Consider the following 22,351-nt stretch of genomic DNA (forward strand, 5'->3'; position numbering starts at 1 on the left):
ACCATTACATGGAATATACGTTGTAGGAAAACCTTTCTAACAGAGCAAGCCTTGCCCGATTACAACCTCCCAAGTAGGAATCTATTAATGATTGGTCCAATCAACCAAACCTATGACTTTCAAGTCACAACTTTTGAGACTGTCATGGGACCTTTTGAAGAAATGTGGGTGTGAAAATCACCCTGTTTTAGAGCATTTAAAGAGCTTACAGCCCAAGAATCCCAACTTCTATATTCAAGTAGGAAATTAAGGCCAAAGCATGCTCACCCAAACTAAAACATCAATAGTTCAAGCTAAGCGTTGTAAAAGTCGAGTCCAAGTAGGAAGCTATAGCCAAAATATCCAGACATACACGACCAAAACTAAAACAGCAATCATTCAAGCCAAGCATTGCAAGAGCCCATTTGGAACCTCGTATTGGTCAATACAAAACAGACCAATGCATGCATTTTAAACTGGATTGGCGCAAATATATATATATATATATATATATATATATATATATATATATATATATATATATATATATATATATATAGATATATATATAATTTGTTTGAACTGCAAGCATTGCCAATCCTGGATTGACCAATACAACAATCCAAATGGGCACTAAATGTACTGAATGCTCAAATAGTCAAATCCATCAATCTGAACTGCCCATTCAGTCCTAACAGTGTCATATGGCTGATCAAACAATCATAACCATCCAATCCAAACAAAAGCAATGGGTGAACAGACAGATACCCACGCATCGAATGAAAGAAGCTGTGGGTATCAACAGCTCACAGGACTGATACTTCCGTATCTCCCAAAGAGCCACAGTCCCCAGCCTGAACCTGTGGGGCTTCCGCAGCTTCCTCCCTGATGAAGGCCCTGCTCTTCCAAAACCGATACACCATCAAAACTCAACAAAGACAAATATAATAATAATAATAATAATAATAATTAAAAACACACACACACCTGCCTGTGCATTTGCAGGTACCTCATCCCGTCCACTCGCTTGACTTTCCTGTTTTATTCTAATTCTTTTTCAGAAACTTCAAGAATCCAACGAATCAACAGGAGAAAAATAAAATAAAAAGAGGATCAGAAATGGAAGTGAGAGAAGTCCCAAGGCCGGGGTTGGGCGAGCCGATGACGCTGGATCTTCTTGAGATCCTGTAAGTTAGAAAAGGGGGAAGAAATGGAAATTTGATTTTCAGGGGTTTTGAGAAAGACCCAAATAGGGGAGAAAAAGGTACACCATCAGCAGGACCACCTGAAATGGTAGTCTATGGGAAGCGGTGCAGCAGACATTGTGGCCTACACCCTACCTGATTGGAGCTGTTAATCGAGTGTCCTGAACCGTGGATTGCACCATGGATTATATGATTCGTCCGACCCTTACACCATATGCAAATGGACGGATGACAATGAAATGGCAGGAGATTCATCATCAATATGCGAAAAGTCATCAACCCAACGGAGCGATTCTGGCATGGCGGACCGTCCATGGTGGGGGCCTTAAAGACGAGTGATTCTGACCTACATGTATGGCGCAAGGCTTGGTGACTACATTTTAAAATGGTACCACGGGCTGCTGAAACGAGAGAGAGAGAGAGAGAGAGAGAGAGAGAGAGAGAGAGCTGACCTTGTTGAGTCGTTCGAGCGGGTGGACGCCTTCTGGTGGGAGTTGAGAACCGGCGGTTCGGTGGTGAGGGGCGACGGGAGAAATGCTTTCTCCTCCTCGCCATGGGATTGTGCCCTCAGAGAGAGAGAGAGAGAGAGAGGGAGGGCTGAAGATTTCAAAATGCTATTTTCCCGCTAGAATTTCAATACGTCCGTCATGTGGAGGGATGTACGGCTCGCACTTGTGCTTCAGCTGAGCTCGGGGTCCAACGGGAGAATGAACGGTCCGATGGGGGAATTGGATTGCTTGGGGTGCCAGGCAACGCCGACCTCCGTGCTGTGTTGACATCACCAAGAAATCTGGGTTGCCTGGGGTGCCAGGCCCACATGATGTGTTTTATATCCGGAAGCGGATTGGCTGGTGTACCACTCCCCGGCTATATAGCTGCTGTAGGTACGTGTCGTGCGAAGACGAGCACTGACGGTCCTCGAGTTCCGAGTTCTACGAACGGTTCAAAGGAGATCAAAGTTAAATGGGTTCCACAGTGATGTATTTATTTTATCTACACCGTTCATCTATTTTTAGAGATCATTTTAGGCCTTAGCCAAAAAAACGAATCATATCCAAAGATGATGTGGACCACACCATATATAGCAACGGAGATAATGATTTTCACTTTGAAACAATTTGTAAGGCCAATCCGCTTCCTTTATATCCAGACCGTTCATCCATTTGGCGATAGCATTTTAGGAAGAGCCCAAAAATGGGGCACGGATTGGCTACTGACAGGTTGAGTAGCGAGATTGGGATTGAAGTGACCGCACCAAGTTGGCCCCATCATGATGTATGTTTTGTATCCACGCCGTCCATCCATATGGAGACATCAATTTAGAGTGAAATCTAAAGAATGAGTCACATTCAAAGCTCTAGTGGACCCCACCACAGAAAACAGTGGGGAGAGTGACACTACCATTAAAAACTTCTAAAGGCCACAAAAGTTTTCCATCAAGATGATATTTGTGTCCGCCCATCTTTAATGTCTTTTTTAACCTTTGAATAGGATGGATTCTGAAAAAACATCACGGTGGGTATTAGGAAGGTTTCAACGGTGTGCATCAATCTTCATGCTATTTTCTGTGGTGGGGTCTACTAAAGCTTTGGATCTGCCTTATTCTCTAAGTAATGCATTAAAATAATATCTCTAAATGAATGCCCGTTGTGTATACAACACATACATCAGAGTAAGGTCTGGTGACATCACTTCATGGCTAGTCAAGCCGTCAGTATCTAATATGCGACGCCCAAAAATGTTGCAGATCCGAAGCTCAAGTGGACCATATCACATAAAGGCATAATGACATCCACTTTTGAAACTTTCCAAGGGCTACCATGTTGTTTATTTGAGACGTGGCCTAGCTAGAAATGCGGCCACTAGCAAGGTGGCTAGTGGTGTGTGCTATGTGAGCCCACCATGATGTACATATTTTATCCACCTATACATCAATTTTTCGCTGTCAGTTTGGGCTTACAGTGACTCGATGTTCACCGTTAAAACCTCTAAAGGTCCAATATAATGTTTATTTAACATCCAACCTATTTTGTTCACATAGATATGAACCAAAGTTAGAAAACAAATATCAACTTGATCTAAAACATTTATGGCCAGAAAAGTTTTTAATGGTGGGAGGTCAATCAACACAATCTCTTGTGATGTTATAATCTGCCTCTTTTTTTTATTCATACCTAATTATTTGAAGAAAATGGATGGATGGCATGGATAAAACACATCACATGAATGAAACACTTGACTACAAGCCACATGCTGGTCTAGACTCCCGGTCTCTGTCAATCCCCATCTATTTATTTGTCATCCAACCAATTCATACCGTTAGGTAGACTTAGATGAAAGAAAACATAAATATCAAATCGATTCACAACTTAGAACCCCTAAGATTCAACGGTAGAGTTCAATTTTCTTTGCTTTTCTATGGTGTGGTCCACTTGAGCTTTGGATCTGCCTCGATTGAGCTCATGCCTGATATAATCTCACAAAGTAAATAAATGGTGTAGATATAACACATACATCATGGTGGGCTCCACAGAAGTTGATGATGTCAACACACCACTAAGGTCGTTGTTGTGTTGCCCACCACGCAATCTGCTTCCTCTGATGGGAAGTTGAGCTGGAGGCCTTGCACCTGGGCCTTAAGTGTAAACAGTGTTACAAATGGGCCCAGCTGTTGCAGCCCAAATGGAGGCTTGCAATTATCCAGGTATGGGCGAAGTTGGCTAGGTCGCCCAGTATGCCCGACATAGCAGGTCCAAGCCCAAGCATTACTTAATCAAACCTGGCTCAGCCTGAAAATTGATAAAATCCCTATTTCCCTTTGGATTTTTCTAATACATTCATTTATCAAGTCAGCTACACATCTTTAAAGATAGATAACTGTCCGAGGACCAAAATGGCATATTTATAAGGTCAAGCAAAAATGAGGTCAGGTCAGTTGGGCTAAAATGACCAAGGGCTAAGCCCCAACCCAAAAATAGATCTGGCCATGCATGCAAAGCCCAAGTTTGACCCATGGGCAAAACTAATAGGTCCATGCCCAGCCTAAAGCTGGGTCAGGCTCACCGGGTTGGGTGGGTAACCTGGCCTGATCCCACCCTTATGCCAAGAACTCACTCATCCTATCAGGGACCGGTTCATGGTCTGGACCTGGGCCTATTTTCAGGCCGAGTTAGTGTACCCCAACAGGATAGCCTGGCCTAGCTTTACCATGCTAAGACCAAAATCAAATTGAGCTGGATGGGCCTAATGTTTGCTAGTTGGACGAGCCTAGACGGCTGTAACATCTAAGACCTCAGATGGAGCAACGCGACTGGGCTGCGACCAGCCAGTGATGTGGGTTTAACCCTGACCGTAGCGCCCACCTTGATGTGTGCATTGTACATCCATGCCGTCCATCAGTTTTTTCAGCTTATTTTAGGGCATGGTTACAAAAACAATTCAGATACCAATTTCATATGGACCACACCACAGGTAACAGTGATTATTGACCATTAAAAACTTTTTGTGGGCCACAAAAGTTTTGGATCAAGCTGATTTATTTTTTCTTTCATCTAGGTGAGTGTGACTTTATCAATAGTTAGATGGTCAATAAACATTGGGTGATCATAAGAAAGTTTTTAATGGTGGACTTTCAATGAACATTATTTCTTGTTGCGTGGTCTACATGAAATTTGTATCTGGTTCGTTTTTTAACCCTGCTCTAAAATCAGCTGTCAAAACCATTGGACGGTATGAATGCAGAAAGAGATGCTGTCCAATAAGAGAACTATAACTTGCTTGGTAAATGGGGGCGTTCCCAATGCATTGATGATATGGGTATATTTAGTTTTGATATTGAACTGATTTTTATTTGTTTTCCTAATGTTAACGGAATGAAACACATTCACCCAAAATATTAAAAATCATATATATATATAGAGAGAGAGAGAGAGTATTATGCACTCGACTGTATGTTACCTTCCCATGAGGTCGAGTGCTGGCAACATGTTATTCATCGTATGGTAAAAATTTTAATTAAACGACGAGATTTTTTAGGGGAATTGGATAAACAAAATGGTGAAACTGGTTATTAAAATACCCCTCCGCCTCTATCTCTCTCATGCATATATTGGGCCTATTGTGATTTTTTTTAGAAATTTACCCCATCCATCCATTTTTCCATATCATTTTAGGACGAGGCCAAAATGAGCCAGATCTAAGACTCAAATGGGCTCAAAATGTGAGGATTGAACATCCACAGTTGAAATATTCATGGCGCTACAGAAGTTTTAAATTAGGATAATATTTGTGTTTTCAGTTCATCTTAGTAGGAATATTGCTATGAATGGTATGGATGTAATTGAAACATCACTTTTGACCCAGGGAGGTTTCAGTGGTAAAAATTTTCCTACTCACCTTTTCCTTTAGTGCAGCCCACTTAAGTCTCGAATCTGGCTCATTTTTTGCCTTATGTCTTAAAATGATCTCCAAAAATTGATGGACGGGGTGGATTTCTTACAAACACTAAGGTTGACCCTTGACTAACACATTGCAACCCTGACGACCCTAAGAATTTCTTAATGATAGAAGTTAAAATCACACTATTTCGGTGACCCCCACCATGATGTATGTTTTGTATCCACACATTCCATCCATTTAGAGAGATTATTTTAGGGCAATATGCAAAGAATAAGTTAAATCCAAACCTCTAGTGGACCCCAACATAGAAAACAGTGGGGACAGTGACGCCCACCATTAAAAACTTCTAAAGGCCACAAAAGTTTTAGATCAACCTAATATTTGTGTTTTCTCGTATTTCATGTCTTTTTTAACTTTTGAACCGGTTGGATTTCAAATAAACATTATGGTGGGCCTTGGGATAGTTTCAACGGTGGGAATCACTCTCCCAACTTTTTTGTGATGGGGCCCACTATAGCTTTTTATCTACCTCATTCTTTGACTAATGCCCTAAAATGATATCTCAAAATGGATGGACGGTGTAGATACAACACATACATCATAATGGGCCCAAATAACTTGGTGACGTAACTTCAGTCGCCGACTCAGTATCTAATTCGCGTACATCTAGGGTTGTACACAAACTGGGCTAGCCCAATATGGGCCATTTTGTGGGGCCAACTCGCCCGAAACCCGACTATATATATATATATATATATATATATATATATATATATATATATATATATATATATATATATATATATATATATATATATATATATAATTCTTAATTAAATATTATACCATTTACAACAATCCAGGCCGTCTAAATCGTGGTTCCCTTTGTAGATGGAGCAAAGTCCCGAAAATCTATGACAAAAGCCCTTCTCAAAAATCAAGGCCATTCAAGTTACCTGTCAAAGCTCTTCCCACGGAGTAGATGGAGCAGAGTCAAAAAATCAAGGCTGTCCAAATCGTGGGTCCGAAACTGGCCTGAACTCAGCCCGAACTCGCCCAATTACTGATCGGGCTAGGTTCAGGCTGGACATGTTGGCCCGTTGACCGGGCCGGGCTGGGTTGAGCCCAGTTTTGTGGGTCCTATCATGACATATGTAATATATCCAAACCGTCCATCCATTTTGTAAGCTCGTCTTAATGCTTGAACCGAAAAATAAGATGGATATAACACTCAATTGGACCACACTACAAAAAGCAGTGGAATATTGAACATATACCATTGAAACCCTTTTAGGGGTCACAAAAGTTTCGGAGCAATATGAAATTTGTTTTTCCTCTTCATCCATATATTTGTTACCTTATTAACAGATTGGATGGAAAATAAACATTTTTGTGGGCCCGAAGAATTTTTTAACGGTGAAAATCATTATCCTTGCTGCTATTTTTGGTGTAGTCCATTTGAGATTTGGATATGATTCATTTTTTGTCTAGTGCTCTAAAATGATCTCGAAAAATGGATGTACAGTGTGGATATAATAAATACATCATTGTGAGGCCCATGTACCTTTAATCTCCTTTGAACCGTTCGTACAACTCAACTTAAGGAGCATCGACCAGCTATATACCTGGTATGCACCAACCAATCCGCTTCCCTCCAACACCAGCTGGATGCGAATTAGCTAGGACAGGTTACGTCACCAAGTTCTGTGGGACTTACCATGATGTATGTGTTATATCCATATTCACTTGGGGAAATCAATTTAAGGCATGAGGCAAAGAATGAGTCAGATCCAAAGCTCGAATGGACCCACCAAAGAAAATAGTGGATAGAGTGATGCCCACCATTAAAAATTTCTAAGGGCCATAAAAGTGTTCGATCAAGCTGAAATTTGTACTTTCCCTTCTTTCATATATGTCTTTAACTTATGAATAGGTTGGATCTCATATAAACATCATAGTGGACCTTAGGAAGGTTTCAACGGTGGGCGCAATGGGAAGGTAAGAGGCGGTGGAGCGCATAGTACCTTTTCCACACACACACACACACACACACACACACACACACACACACACACACACACATACTTCCTTTACCGACGGTTTTCATCCGTCGGGAAAAAACGCTTTTACTGACAAAATACTTTTTCGTCGGTAATGGTGGTGTATGAGTGAATGAGTAGTGTGAAAATGAAGAATACAAATCTTGATAATGTATTTCTAAGTGTGACGTATTTCTTCATCAATCATCAAAGAGAAGTTTAAATGGACACATAAATATTTTGTTGATGCCATAAGGGCTGTTGGAGTCTAGCAACTTGCGGTCTGTTTTTTGGTCTTTTTGGTTCAATCCATGCTTGGTTTCCCCTCCCCTGTAAGGTGAGAATAAACCAATTTTATTTCTCAATATATCATACGAAGGAAAGAAGCCTTTCTTGTAGGCATTGTACAACCTATTGCTAGTTGTATCTAGTAAAGAAAAACCTATAATAAGAGATTTGACAGCTATTCAATCTAATAAGGAAAATCCTATAATAAAATATTTACAACGGTACAATCTAATACTCCCCCTCAAGTTGGAGAGTGAGCATTAAAAACTCCCAACTTGGAGCTCAAACGATGGAAAGAATCTTTGCCCAACGCTTTGGTGAATAAGTCCGCAATTTGTAAGTGAGATGGAACATATGAAGTTTTAATGGTCCCGGATTGAATCTTGTCACGAACGAGGTGACAGTCCAATTCTATATGCTTGGTACGTTCATGGAAGACAGGGTTAGCTGCGACGTGAAGGGCAGCTTGATTGTCACAAAATAGCAAAGCGGGTCCAATGTCACGGACATTAAGATCATGAAGAAGATAAAATAGCCAAGTGAGCTCACAAGTTACAGTGGCCATAGAGCGATATTCGACTTCGGCTGATGAACGAGATACAGTAGACTGTTTCTTTGATTTCCAAGATAACGGAAAGTCACCAAGAAAGGTACAGTAGCCTGTTAAGGAACGGCGTGTCATAGGACAACTGGCCCAATCAGAGTCACAATACCCTTTCAAGGTGAGGGAGCTGGAAGAAGACATGAGTAAACCGTGTCCTGGTGTGCCTTTGAGATAGCGAAGGATGCGAAGGGCAGCATCCCAGTGGGGTCGACGTGGTTGACTCATGAACTGGCTAAGAGTCTGCACAGAGTACACAATATCGGGCCTAGTGATGGTGAGATAAATGAGGCGTCCAACTAGACGGCGGAATGGAGTGAGGTCAGAAAGAATATCGCCGATTTCATTGGAGAGCTTGGTGTTGACATCCATTGGTAAATTTGTGGGCCGGGAACCAAGTAAGCCAATATCAGAGAGAATGCCAAGAGTATATTTTCGTTGACTGATGTAAATGCCATGTTTAGAATGGGCCACCTCAATTCCCAGGACGTATTTGAGTGGGCCTAAGTCTTTAATTTCAAAATGACGATGAAGGAATGTCTTTAAGGAGATAATGGCGGAAGTATCATTGCCAGTCACGATAATGTCGTCAATGTAGACCAATAGAGCAGTGAAGGAGTCACCATGACATTTGGTGAAAAGAGAATAGTCAGCTTTGGATTGAGTATAGGCTGTAGAGAGTAAGGCTGTGGAAAACTTGACAAACCATTGGTGAGAAGCTTGCTTGAGGCTGTAGAGAGATTTGAGAAGACGACAAACCTAAGTCTCCCCCTTGCTAGAAAAGCCTGGTGAAAGAGACATGTAAACCTCTTCATCCAAATCACCATGTAAGAAGGCGTTGTTGACATCAAGTTGATATAGCAGGCATTTCCGGATAGCAGCAATCGCGAGTAAGCAGCGGATTGTGACCATCTTAGAAATAGGGGCGAAGGTCTCGTGATAATCAAGACCTTCTTGTTGGGTGTATTCTTTAGCAACAAGACGAGCTTTATGCCGTTCAAGAGTGCCATCAGAACGGAATTTAAGCTTGTAGACCCATTTACATCCAATCGGAGTTTTACCGGGAGGTAAGAGGAGTGAGCGTCCAGGTATTGTTTTGTTCAAGGGCCTTGATTTCTTTTGCCATTGCATCACGCCAACATTGAGCTTTTACAGCTTGATGGTAACTAGTAGGTTCGACAAGGGAAGAGATATTGGTGAGAAAAACTTGATGAGGTGGTGAGAAATGAGAATATGAAAGAAATCGAAAAATTGGGAAGGAAAGACATTACGCCAAAATGGACAATTTGCGACGGACTTCGTCTGTCGCTAAAATCTCTCGGTTTACTAACGGATTTAATCCGTTGGTAATGGAAAAGGTCCGTCGCTAAGCCTGTGTTTGTCAAAAATCCGTGGTCTGAACGTCACTGTATTTAGCGACGAATGAACATCCGTCGCTAAAATCTAATTTACGACGTATTTACAACGGATTTTGGTCCGTCGTTAATAGGCGACGAACAAAATCCGTCGCAAAATTTGATTTTGAAATTCCCGCCCAAAACTTCAGTTGCTTTTGCGATGGATCATGGTTCGTCGTAAAAGGACTTTTACGACGGATCATGTCCGCCGTAAAAGGACTTTTGCCTCGACATTAATTTTTTTCATTTTTATAGGAATGTCGCGGAAAATTAAGTTTTTTTTGTAGTCTAATAATTTTTTTTAATAGAATTTCAGTGGTTTGATTGTACATAGTCGTATCTAAGATTACTTTTTAACAATTGATTGAGTGCGAAAAGAAAATTTATTTTCTTTTTATATCAAATGAGTGAAATTTTTATTTTTATTTTTAATTTAAAATTAATATTTAAATGATTCGTAATATCACATGAAAAAGAATATTGAGAAGTTCAAAAAATTTAAGAATGTTTGAGAAAAAAATTAGATTTTGAAAAAATTGAAATAGTGATTTAATAAAAATCTATTTTGTGGGAAAAAAGAATTTTGAATAAAGTCGATAAATTTGAAAAAAAAAAGCATTTGATTTTGAGAAAAAAATAATATCCTGAAAAAGAAAACAATTTTTTTTTAAATGTGAAAATTTTCACAATGTGGGCCTCACCATAATATTTTATAAAAACAATGAGATTTTGAAATATATATATATATATATATATATATATATATATATATATATATATATATATATATATATATATATATATCATTTCATAAAAGAAAATTGAAAAGTTGAAAACAAAATGATGCTTTTAAAGAAAAAAATCGGCATTTTAGAATTTTTGGGAAAAAAAATTTAAATTTTGCGAAATTTTTTGAGATTTTGAAAATAAAATTCATAATTTATATTTTAATTTTTTTGAAATATTTTATAATAAAAATGATATTTTGTTAAAAGTTTTCAAAGAAAAATTAAGAGAAAAAAAATATACATTTTGAAAAAAAATGTTATTTTTAAATAGAAATTGAAACTTACCTGTGAAATAAAAAATATTTGCTAATAAATTATTAGGTATATCCACTAATTGAACCTTTAAACGTTAAAATCAATTTTCGCTCAAATTGTTGATCAATCTTGTATGCCCAATATCTTCCTTATATGTAGCTTGATCGAGGTGAGTAACTAGTCAAATTGTGGGTATTGATCAGTAAAGTAAAGTGAATGGACCAGACATATAAAATAGGCCAAATATTCTGATCAAAATTATGACCCAACTTAGTAACATCGTGAGAACCTAAAAATTGATGTTAGTAAGTTTTGTGGGCCCCATCATGATGTGTGTCGAATATCAACACCATGCATTTGATGTGTCCCCTTTAGGTTATGAGATATCTCAAAAATCATCCGTATATGAAACTCAAGTGAGCCATACCATCTAAAACCATGTGAAGATATCCTAAAAAATATAAAAGCACTTGGTGGGGCCCACATGAGTTTTGGATGTGGCTGAAACTTGGTCTGACCCCTCATCCAAGTGGGACACACATAATGAGTGGGTTGGATATGTGAATCACATTTAGGCAGGCCCAATATATGATTATGAATGTTTCAAGGAAACCCCTCTTTACTATATTTAGGTGAGTTACTCATTACCCTTACCAGAGTAAACTTCGTGGGGTCCACCATTATTTATTTATTTTATCCACTCTGTTCATCCATGTTAATAGATAATTTGAGGTATAAAGAACAAAAAGGAAGCATATCCAAATCTCAAGTGGACCAAACCACAGGAAATAGTGTGATTGAACCTCTACCAATGAAAAATTCTTCGAGGCCATGGAAGTTTTGGATCAAGTTGATGTTTGTGTTTTATTTTCATTCATATATTTTTGATATTATGAACAAGTTGGATGGCAAATAAACATTCCTGTGGGCCCAAGGAAGGTATCAACGTGGAAATCATTTTTCCACACTGTTTCATGTGGCATGGTCCACTTGAGTTTTGGATTTACTGAAAATTTGGAATCAATCCACATCGTTCATCCATTTTTCGAGATCATTTTAGAGAATTATCCAAAAAATGAATCATATCCAAAGTTAAAATGGACCACGGGGAACGGATTGGCTACTCCCCTTGGCACCCAACAATGGCTAGTGGTCGATGCTCTGTGGGTCCCACCATGATGTATGTGTTTCATCCATGCCGTCCATCTATTTTTAAAGATCATCTTACGGCATGAGACCAAAAATGAGGTACATCCGAATCTGAAATGGACCATATTAAAGGAAACAGTGTTTAATGAGCGTCAACCATTAAAAACGTTTCGGTGACGATAAAAGTTTTGGATCCAAATGATTTTTGTTTTCACCCTTCATCTAGGCCTATATGACCTAATAAACAGATTGGATGTCAAATAAACAGTACAGTGGGCCTTAGGAGGATTTTAATGATGGATATCCAATCACTATTGTTTTCATGTGGTGTGGTCCACCTGAGATTTATATACTTCTCATTTTTGGAATAAATTCTTAAAATGATATTTAAAAATGGATGAACATAATGGATGAAATACATACATTATAGTGGGACCCACAGAGCACCGATCACCAGGGGGCTAGTTCTGGGGAGACTAGGGACGCGGATTTGCTGCAGAAATTTTCGTAGCAAGTTCCTGCGCAAGCATACTGGGTGGGGCCCACCGTGATGTTTTTGATCAATCCACCCCGTCCATACGTTTTCATAGCTCATTGTAGGACACGTGATAAAAAATGAGTTAGATCCACAACTGAATTGAGTCACACAAGAGGGAAAATTAGGGAAAAAAATTTGTACCGTTGAAACCTTCCTGGGCTCCATTCTGATGTCTATGGGCCATCCAAACCGTTTATAAGGTCACTCTCAATAGGATAAAGTGAAAGAACTGAAAAAATATCCTGATACAAAATTTTCATGTCCATAAGAATGTTTCAACGGTGCTCACCGAATCCCCATTGTTTCCTCTCTTGTGGCTCACTTGAGTTTTGGATCCACCTAATTTTTGGTCACGTGTCCTAAAATGATCTCCTAAAACGGATGAACGGAGTGTATTTCTCCAAAATATCTCGATGGGCTCCACCCAGCATTCTTGCGCAGGAAGTTCTTTCGCAAGTAATCCGCGTCCGGAGAGTAGCTACTGAAGTGACGTCAGCAAACTCCGTAGGCCCCACCATGATGTACGTTTTGTATCCACACCTTCCATCCATTTGGAGAGATCATTTTAAGGCAATATCCAAAGAACGACTTAAATCCAAAGATTCTGTGGTCCACCCAAGATTTAAATCCAAAGCTCCAGTGGACCCCTGTACGTCCAACAAATAATGTTTTCTGATTGTGTGGTCCACATAAGATTTATTTCAATCTTGTTTAGAGAGGATTTATACAAAATGATGTCGTGAAATGGATGGACGGCGTGGATGAAAGAAATCTATCATGCTGGGGCGCATAGAGCAATGCCAGGTCCAAACGTCAACTTACCGTTTTGAATCCAAGTTCTGCACTGTGAGTCTTGTATTTTATGTAAAATAGTGGTGACTAACAATAATGACTGAGATTCAGAGTTATCCAGACCATCCAAATAATCAGTCTAGGTACAAATAGTAAATATATATAATTTTATTACGTAAAAAAATCTTAACCATGCAGAAAATGGTCCATGCATGCACGACCATTAATAGAGCTTGTGTTATATATTATGGTAAACTCACAATATATGGATTTGAAAATTTTACTTAATGTCAACGGGAAACCATCCCACGCCCCCTCCTCTTTTCGCTCTTTTCCTCTTTTCCCTCATCTTCCGTCGAGAAATCCTCCCAGGGCCGTTGGAGCGTCATCTTCCATCGAGCATCATCTTCAAATAGGTGAGTTTTTCTTTCTACACACCACTTTCTGTTATGTTTAGATCTCCAGTTTCTGTTGAATTAATGCCTGTCCACCATTGAAACAATCGGGGCTTGTGGATGTCTCTCTCTGATGTCTTGTGGCTTTGGAAATGTGGTTTTGGATGGGTATATGATGAGTGATTGCTAGCTACACATGCACATGCAGACGGTAGATGAGTGGCCCCCACCATTTAAGATGGACGCGGCCCTGCAAGGACGGACTCCGTCCAGATAGGAGCTCCGTCGCCCACTGTGATTTCCATTATACAGTATGAAATCTCGTTTCCGATCTCTCTCCAGTTTCATGTTGTACGATCGATGATCATTTCAGTTATTTTTTTCTTCCCGATCCGATATTGCTCGAGGAAACCGGTTTTGATAGCTGGAATTGGATTTATTCTCCTTCTTCGAGTTTTTCGAGGGATTTAAGGCATTGATGCAAAAAATCGGCGTTGGATTTGGTGGTTTTTAACCGATTTTGAGTTTCTGTTTATGTAAATGGGTGGTTTGGGTGGATTTGTTTCCAGATTTGCTGTTATCTGGGTCCAATTGAATCAGAACCGTCCGTCTGTTTTTTCTTCAGATTTTTCGATTTTAGCCATTTCTCCGCCTTTTCATATTATTAGAATCATCTCCCTTCGGTGTCCTTTTTTCGATCTGCGTTTGTTTGTTTTTGTTTTTTGTTTTAAATGTTCTTCTTGATTATTTATTTATTTATTTTTTTTGTGGTGTTTTTATTTTTGAAACTTGATATTGTAGATAATTTCTTGTATATGCAGGTGTTGTTGAAGATGGAGATGATATAACTGGAATGTGAAATATCTTTGCATGAACTTCTCTTCAATCTGCTTGAATCGATCGGTCATGTATACCTGCATTCGTAGGTTCATACTGTATGCTTGTTCATGCTAGAACATGGATATCCATGTTCTTGGTCATTGGGTGGTGCTGATAGTGGCAATGATGAAATTCATTAAAATATTGTGTGCATGTTGTTGAGCTGAATCTTGGATGATGGTATTGTCTGCCCAAATCACTTGATGGTGTGGGAGCTTTGCTAAGCCCACACATGTGTAAGGCAGCCTGTCTATGCAACATGTTCCATCCTGGAACATGTGTGCAAGATCTATGCAAATGTGTTTGATGGAATTCCAATGAGCAACAAGCATGTCACATGTTTGATAAAATTCCTGAAACAAAAATGTGTATTTTTTAGGCCACCTGGTTCAAATAGTCACAAGACCAGTCCTCTCGAGACTCACACGACATAGTTTTGTGATTTGTATCAAATTGGAGGTGACAGTCTGTAGGAATTTAGGTCCCTGATTCAGATTTTATACAAAATCAATAGATGTAGTGGCATGCTTTCTTCAATAGACTTAATGCATGTATACCATTGTTAGTCTGGTTTATTGCTGCTGCATTAGTATTTGAATATATCTTTCGTTCTTTAAGAAAACTATTCTTCTAATTCATCCAATCACTTGTTGGGGTTTTAAGTCCAAACAGGTACGGGCCCTATCCAGTCTAGATATATTTTCGAGTTTTTATTCCAAAACATTTAGAGCTTTGAAATGAATTGAAGATAGATTACTTTGGCTATTAATCAGATTTCACTTAGTAAGCACTAGTAATTGGAATGCACAACGCACGTTGGAGATAGCAGTCAAGAACACTATCTCTAGACTCTCGAGTGAGATGGAGAGGGGGCCTCTCAACACCTGCTACAGCAGGGCAGCCATTCATGAGATCCAGGCCATTTCTTATGTGATGTTCATGGCGAACATGCCCAAACCCATCGAGAAATCCTCCCTGCGCTGTTGGAGCGTCATCGTCCATCGACCATCACCTTTAAACGGAAGGTCCTGCATTCCGTTTCACCTCCACTGAGGTATATTCTACTTTCCTATTTCATCCCTCCCTCGAATTGTATTACAACAGATTTCTCTAATCCATCTCTTCCTTTTCTTCTCCCAAAATTCAATTATTTTAAGGGTTGAATTTTAGTTTGAAGCTATAATTGGTTACTTTTAGTCAAGGAGAGATATTGTTGAGATTTTGAAAATCTCACAACGATATCGAAAGAAATATGCCAAATGATGATATTATTGGAACATTATCGAAAGAAATATGCCAAATATTAAGAATTACATAGTGGCTTGATCCCAATCTTCCAACATTGGGTACGTAGGTAGCCGTTCATACTAGACCGTATCGGTGCAGCCACAATTTTTTTTTCCCCTTCTCGTAGTGTGGATGCATTTTCGTCAGGACTACTTGGCAATAAGAGTTAGGTGGATGTAAGTTCTCGAAACCTTTAATTAATCTTGAATCATTTATATCTTTATCGCTTCATTTATATGCTGTTGTCAGGGTCAACTTGTAACTCCTCAGAACCCGCTCTGCCGTAAGACATTGCGGTACATGACGCTTCCTAGCAGCTTAAGTTGCAAATTATTATTAAGAGTTGGTTGGATATATTTTATTTTTTGTAAATGTTGTTAATAGTTGGATGATGAATGTATTTGTGAATGTAAATGAAAATAAAAACTTATAATTTATATATATATATATATATATATATATATATATATATATATATATATATATATATATATATATATATATATTGGTGAATGGATGATGAATGTATTTGGGCTGAACTATCTATTGGTGTGATATTTGTAAGTTACTTGTGATGTTTCTTATAACTTGAAAATTTTCTTTTCATCTTCTTTTGCCTTGTGGAAATTTGATTTCATCTAGATGGGAAGTAGATCCCTAAGCACATGATTAAAATTGCTTTTGAAAATGTTCTACGCTTTTTTTTAAAAACCCAACTGCTCCCTCACCTGAACATGTCATTGCTTCAATTTAGATTTTGTGCAGTTAGACATGGCTACCTGTGTCCAATATCATGCAACGTGGGTATTAGATCTGTCTCAGAAATGGCCAGCCATATCCAAATAATTTATATTAAAATAATAACTAAAATTATAATTTAACAAAATATGTTAGTAATATGATCATCAACATAGCCTTCTCCACACTATATGGGGTTGTCTTTTGTGTAACTTGTTTTGCGAATCATATTTAGAACAGGAATAATTGTGTACTTGGGCAGACTGCCAAGGATTGGTAGTTTAATTTCAGCATCTACTAGAATTGGAGTTGTATCTTTTGCAATTTACGGTTGTTTCTCTGTTTGCAGTTGTACTACACGTAATATTTGATAGTTGTTTAGCAGCAACTGACATCGAGTATTGGTGCAACTCTTGTGACAGTGTGGTAGCAGTCTGTAGTACTGACTCCTCTGTTGCATCTTAAAAGTAGTCCATGGGGATCTATTTGTTCTGATGAGTGCAGGACTTGCATGTCATCTTAATGCTTGTTGTGCATTGCCTTTGTATTCTTATTCAGAACTGGAATTCTTGTGATTTTCTTTTTGTAGGTGGATAACATGGAGTGCTTTTTCAAGGAGAAAATGGGTGTCATTGCTGAACTTCGAAGTTCTGGAGTACCTATGGAATGTGCCTAGCCATTGCATAGCATGGCAGTAGGTAAAATCTTGTACCTAAGCTTCGAGTACTAGTTTACAGGTATAATATGTTTTTTTAAGATTCTCTTAATGACCACAATTGTAGCGAGTGTAGAAACTGATCTCCATGATCCCATTGCACCTCTTGGCTCCGTAGCTTTTTTTCTTTCGGATTTCGATGTATGCAATATAGAAAATCCACCCTAAAACTGTTCTTTGGACTTCCTTTCACTTTATTTTTTTTTTCTTTTGAACTAACTGCTTTGATTTGTTAGTGCTTTATGTATGTGCTTGAGAGTTCATCTTTTGGGTGTTCTATATTTCTTCCATAGTTTGGTAAGGACAAGGAAAATGAAAAGGAAAGCAGCTAGAGTGCAAGGTTTGCAGTTTTTGTATAATGAATGGTACATCGTCTACAGGGCTGTAATCAGAGTTATAATCTGAAACAAGGGAGGATGGCATGTTTATCCCTTATTTGAAGAGTAATATTTATTTTTCATTTGTCATCTGTCTTTGAATGGTTAATTTTTTTTTTTTCCTTCTTTCTCCTATTTCAGGGCTTGGTTGCAGAAATATGTGCTTTGACTATAGAAATAACATGGAACCAGAGCCGGGAAGGTGCAGAAGAACAGATGGAAAGAAATGGTGATGCTCTAAGGATGTGGTGTCAGATCAAAAGTACTGTGAGTGCCACATGCATAGAGGCCGTCAACGTTCAAGAAAGCCTGTGGAAGGCAATGCCACTGCCAACAACAACACCACCACCACCACCAAATACACCATCGATTCCAACAGCAATCTCTCCATTTCAATCTTCTTTAATTGCGGAGAGAATATTTTGTATGTTCAAATTTAAATAGTCTTACTGGGATCCACCACATTGCTTGTAGAAACTAGCACAGCCGAATTACACTGCTGCAGCCTCACCATAAAGCTGATTGCAAGGATCGATCTACAAGCTATGGCCCAAAAACTGGTATTCACCTTTTTCTTTTGTCCAGAAATTTGATTTGGCAGTGATTTTGGTCATGCACAGTTATCAAAGTCGATGTTATAAAACATGTTTGAAAGTTATTCGATTCAATATTTTAATAGTAACATATGGCCCAATTAATCTGACCATGTCAGGAATACCAACTTTGAATGATTTGCCAGATTTACTAAATTTAAGGACAAGCTCAAACATAAGGTACATCCAAAATTAAAGTGGGCCACATCATTAAAAACAACAGGGAGTTGAAACTTTCTCGGGCCCACTTTTATTTATTTATTTTTTATTTTTATGCCCCAACTGTTCACAAGTTGATTCCCACTTTGATTGAGGGCAGACACAAATTCAGCCTATATGAATCCTCATTGCATTGTATCTTTTGTCAATAATGACTAATTTTCCTTCTCAAATTGTTTTTTACAACAGCGTTTTGCTGCAGTCATAATGCGGATAAGGGAGCTGAAAACAACAGCTCTAATATTTGTGTCCGGTAAAACGGTGAGTTGATACTTCATGGGTTATGAGAGACTTCTAATCGTAGAAGGAAGATCTTGTGGCTGATTAGATTGTAACTCTTTTAAGAGAATAAGTGCTATGAACCTTTTCATGATAATTCGTAGAACTTAAATACCACAGCAGGCGTCTGTGCTCTAAGCACCTAGATGATGCGAGTTTATGGTTGTGCAAGGAATGAAGATTGGCAAGTCCAGGTACATGTTTGCTTCCCTTCTGTTGCTATTTGTTGTAAACCGAAAGTTCAAGTATTTGGTCTTTTAACTAATACTTTATCTTTGGAATTATGTATTGCAATTGCTTTCGAGTTGCCCTTGGATTTTGTTTGTAAACCAGACTTGTCAATTTGGTTGATGAATTATTCCAGTGTTGTTGCGTTTGGATGCAAAGTAGATTGATTTACAATCATTCTGTTTAATTTACAGGAAATGACAGAAACTGATGAAATTTCCCAGTATTTATAGCGAAGAGTTCTACCTCGAATTTCAGCAGGCACTTGTTATTGGGGTTTTATAAGTAGGGACTGCAGCAGCTGGATCTCGTGTCACATTTCAATGATCCAAACCGTTTATTTGATGGGCCTCAAAGCAGATGGGGGTTAAGTAAAATAACTCTCAGATTTGGATATTTTCTTTGTTACTTCTTTTTCTGTCTTTCTCACATCAAATTCCATTCTGAATTTGTAGGCTGCTTGGATGTCCTGCTCACATTTGGGGCTTATTCAACAGCTAGAGGTATGGTGATCTCAAGGCTATTTATTAGATTCTTTTGGTTTGGACTCAGTTCAGTATTTGTAACATATATCTACATGTGAGTGTAGTATTATGCTTGAAATTTACATTTTCATATTGTTGTGGCAGACCCATGGTCCCTTTTTGCTATTGCTGTACAATAGTTTTTTATATCCTTGTACTCATACATGCTTCCCAAACTGCATTGCAGGAAGGTTCTGGAGGAAAAGATAACCGGAACTCAGATTCTTTCTATTTTTGGATTTATATTCTTGTGTTGGGAGTTTATGCTGGCATACGCATATTTCTTGCTTTGCTACTTAAATTCCCAGCTTGTCACACCTTGTCAGAGATGTCTGATCAGTGGTCATTCTTTCAATTTTTTAAGTGGATTTATCAGGTACTTTTATAACTCAAAATTTGATTTTTGAGTCACTCGAAGCAGGTGACACCATTGTCCAGTCAATTACATCACTCTTGGCCCTAATAAAAGCCCACAAGGAATTTCCTGACATCACTCATTTTGTTTCTTAATAGTAAATGGTTTCCTTAATCCTACCAGTATTCTATATTGGTGATCTTGTTGGTCTTAGCAGAGCTGGGATGGACAGCTTTCATATTCTTTGACCATAGCTGGAAAAATGTGAGTGTTATCTTTTCATATTTCCATGTCTTCTACTAATTCTTTTAACATCTTTGGTCTAACATCTTTTTCTAATTGATCAAGGTAATCATAGCAATAGGAATTGAATATTTGATTTCTAGATACTTGGTGATACCTAAATGGAAATCTTTATTAGTGTGTCTTATGTACCATCATTGATTAGCTAATATACTTTAGGTCATCAGTAGATCCTGTTAAATTGCCCACCCAGTTGTTAAATGGGTACCCTCCTGTTTGTCTGAGTTGGTGACTTCACCCACTATTCAAGCCTTTCTTATGCTATCTTCAGTGAATTCGCTGACATGATTTGGTGCCAATGCTCTCTGAATTGAATACACAGGAATGCTATTGTTACTTGGATTAAGAAGAAAACAGGACCTGGTATTCACAATGTAACCACAACTGAGGATGCTGAAAAGATATCAACTGCTGAGAGTAAATTGGTCATGGGATTCCTTGACTCATTGGTGGTACTTTCTTAGACCCTGGATTAGTAAGGCATAATTTCTAGAGGGTTGCACTTATAGTACTATTAAGACTGCGTGGATAAGTGATGTGATTAATGGCAGATTGGCAGTGTTACTCAACGAACTTGTAGAGTTTACTTGATCAAGACTCTGGTCACATTGGGTAATTTAGTTGTTTTCTTTAACTGAGAATAGTTGGACACAATCATGTTCTTGAAAGTCTTGATTGTGTACTTTAAAGGCTTTAGCCTCGGTTGTTGAGAATCAAGGTTAAAAATAGATTTAGCTTCGGTTGGAGGCAATTGAGGCTAAAATTTGGATTTAGTCTCAGTTGGAAACAATGGAGGCTAAAATTTTCATTTAGCCTCATTTCAAAAAAACTGAAGCTAAAAAGGTTCTTTTAGCCTCACTTGAACAACCGAGGCTATAAAAGTCATTTTAGCCTCGGTTGCTAAAACTGAGGCTAAAGCCTTTAGCCATGGGGGTTTCAACCTTGATTTGGATAACTGAGGCAAAACTGAGGCTAAAGGCTTTAGCCTCAGTTTTTAACCCTTTTACCCGCAGATTTGAACCGAGGCTAAAGCCCCCTTTTTTTCTTGGAGTGAAATGGTAATAGAGATGCAGTTTCATAAATGAAAGCAGTTACAAGCACTGACAAGTTGTTGCTATCTTCTGATTATGCAGGTGTATCTTGTTGGGAAATAGGAATTTCGTAGTTCCTACACTTTCATTTGGTAATTTTGTTAGACACTAGTGCATTAAATGCAGATTGGATTGCGCTGTTGTGTATTGATTCCAACATCTAAAGATCTTTTCAAACTGTATTATGCTCTCCCAGTGAATATTATGAAGTTAAGAAACGCTCTTACCTGAACCTCTAATGGCTAGGATGAATTCTAATCTTTTATTTTGTTAATTGGTTTCAGTTGATTAAACTATTTACTTTTTATGGATTTGAGCAGGTTATTTGTAATATATGAGGGGTTAGCTAGTCTTTTCTTGGATTGAAACTGGTTGTTTGTAATATATGTAGGAAGGGCTCAAAAGAAGGTTGAACAAGAGAAGATACCAAGTAACCAATTCAAGGCAAGGCATAGCCAACAGTTGAAGTTCCGGGTAATTTCTTTTGTATGGTCCTAGTTTGGGGGGTAAGTGTTTAGTTAGGAGGGTTAAAAGTCAATTTTTGTTGGAGTGGGATACTTGGGACATTTCCTCTTTTATTGAATTGAGTTGTTACCAATTTTGTGAATAGGATCTTATCAAACAATAGTGTGAATTATTTTTTGAATGACTATCAGGTGCAAGATTTTTTTTAAAAAAATAATAATAATTTATTGATATATATTTTTTTATTCACAGATATTTTAGTGACCAAATCCGTCGCTAATTTCCGAACGTGGAAAATAACGACGGATTCTAGGTCCGTCGCTTACTCATATTAGCGACGAACTTTCTCCGTCGCTAATCTCTGACCATTGAAAATCAACAACGGATTTGAGGTCGGATCTTATCCGTCGCTAATGTTTTTAGTGACAACTAATTTTTTAAATTTTACCGACGGATTTTTTTATTTACGATGGA

The 22,351-nt window shown here is 38.3% G+C and overlaps 1 long non-coding RNA gene across 3 annotated transcripts; it reads left to right on the forward strand.

Annotated features, from left to right (window-relative positions):
* The first annotated feature begins 18,668 nt into the window (after positions 1-18,668).
* LOC131227929 (uncharacterized) lies at positions 18,669-20,183 on the forward strand. 3 transcript variants are annotated; one of them, XR_009162622.1, is made up of 4 exons: positions 18,669-19,105; positions 19,334-19,510; positions 19,595-19,718; positions 19,851-20,183. It is a non-coding gene; the product is annotated as an uncharacterized LOC131227929 (long non-coding RNA). The 3 variants fall into 3 exon arrangements; XR_009162621.1 differs by having other exon boundaries at positions 19,334-19,505; XR_009162620.1 differs by having other exon boundaries at positions 19,334-19,718.
* Positions 20,184-22,351: the final 2,168 nt, after the last annotated feature.

Source organism: Magnolia sinica, chromosome 15 (genome assembly GCF_029962835.1).
Source record: "Magnolia sinica isolate HGM2019 chromosome 15, MsV1, whole genome shotgun sequence".
In the NCBI taxonomy this organism is placed as follows: domain Eukaryota; kingdom Viridiplantae; phylum Streptophyta; class Magnoliopsida; order Magnoliales; family Magnoliaceae; genus Magnolia; species Magnolia sinica.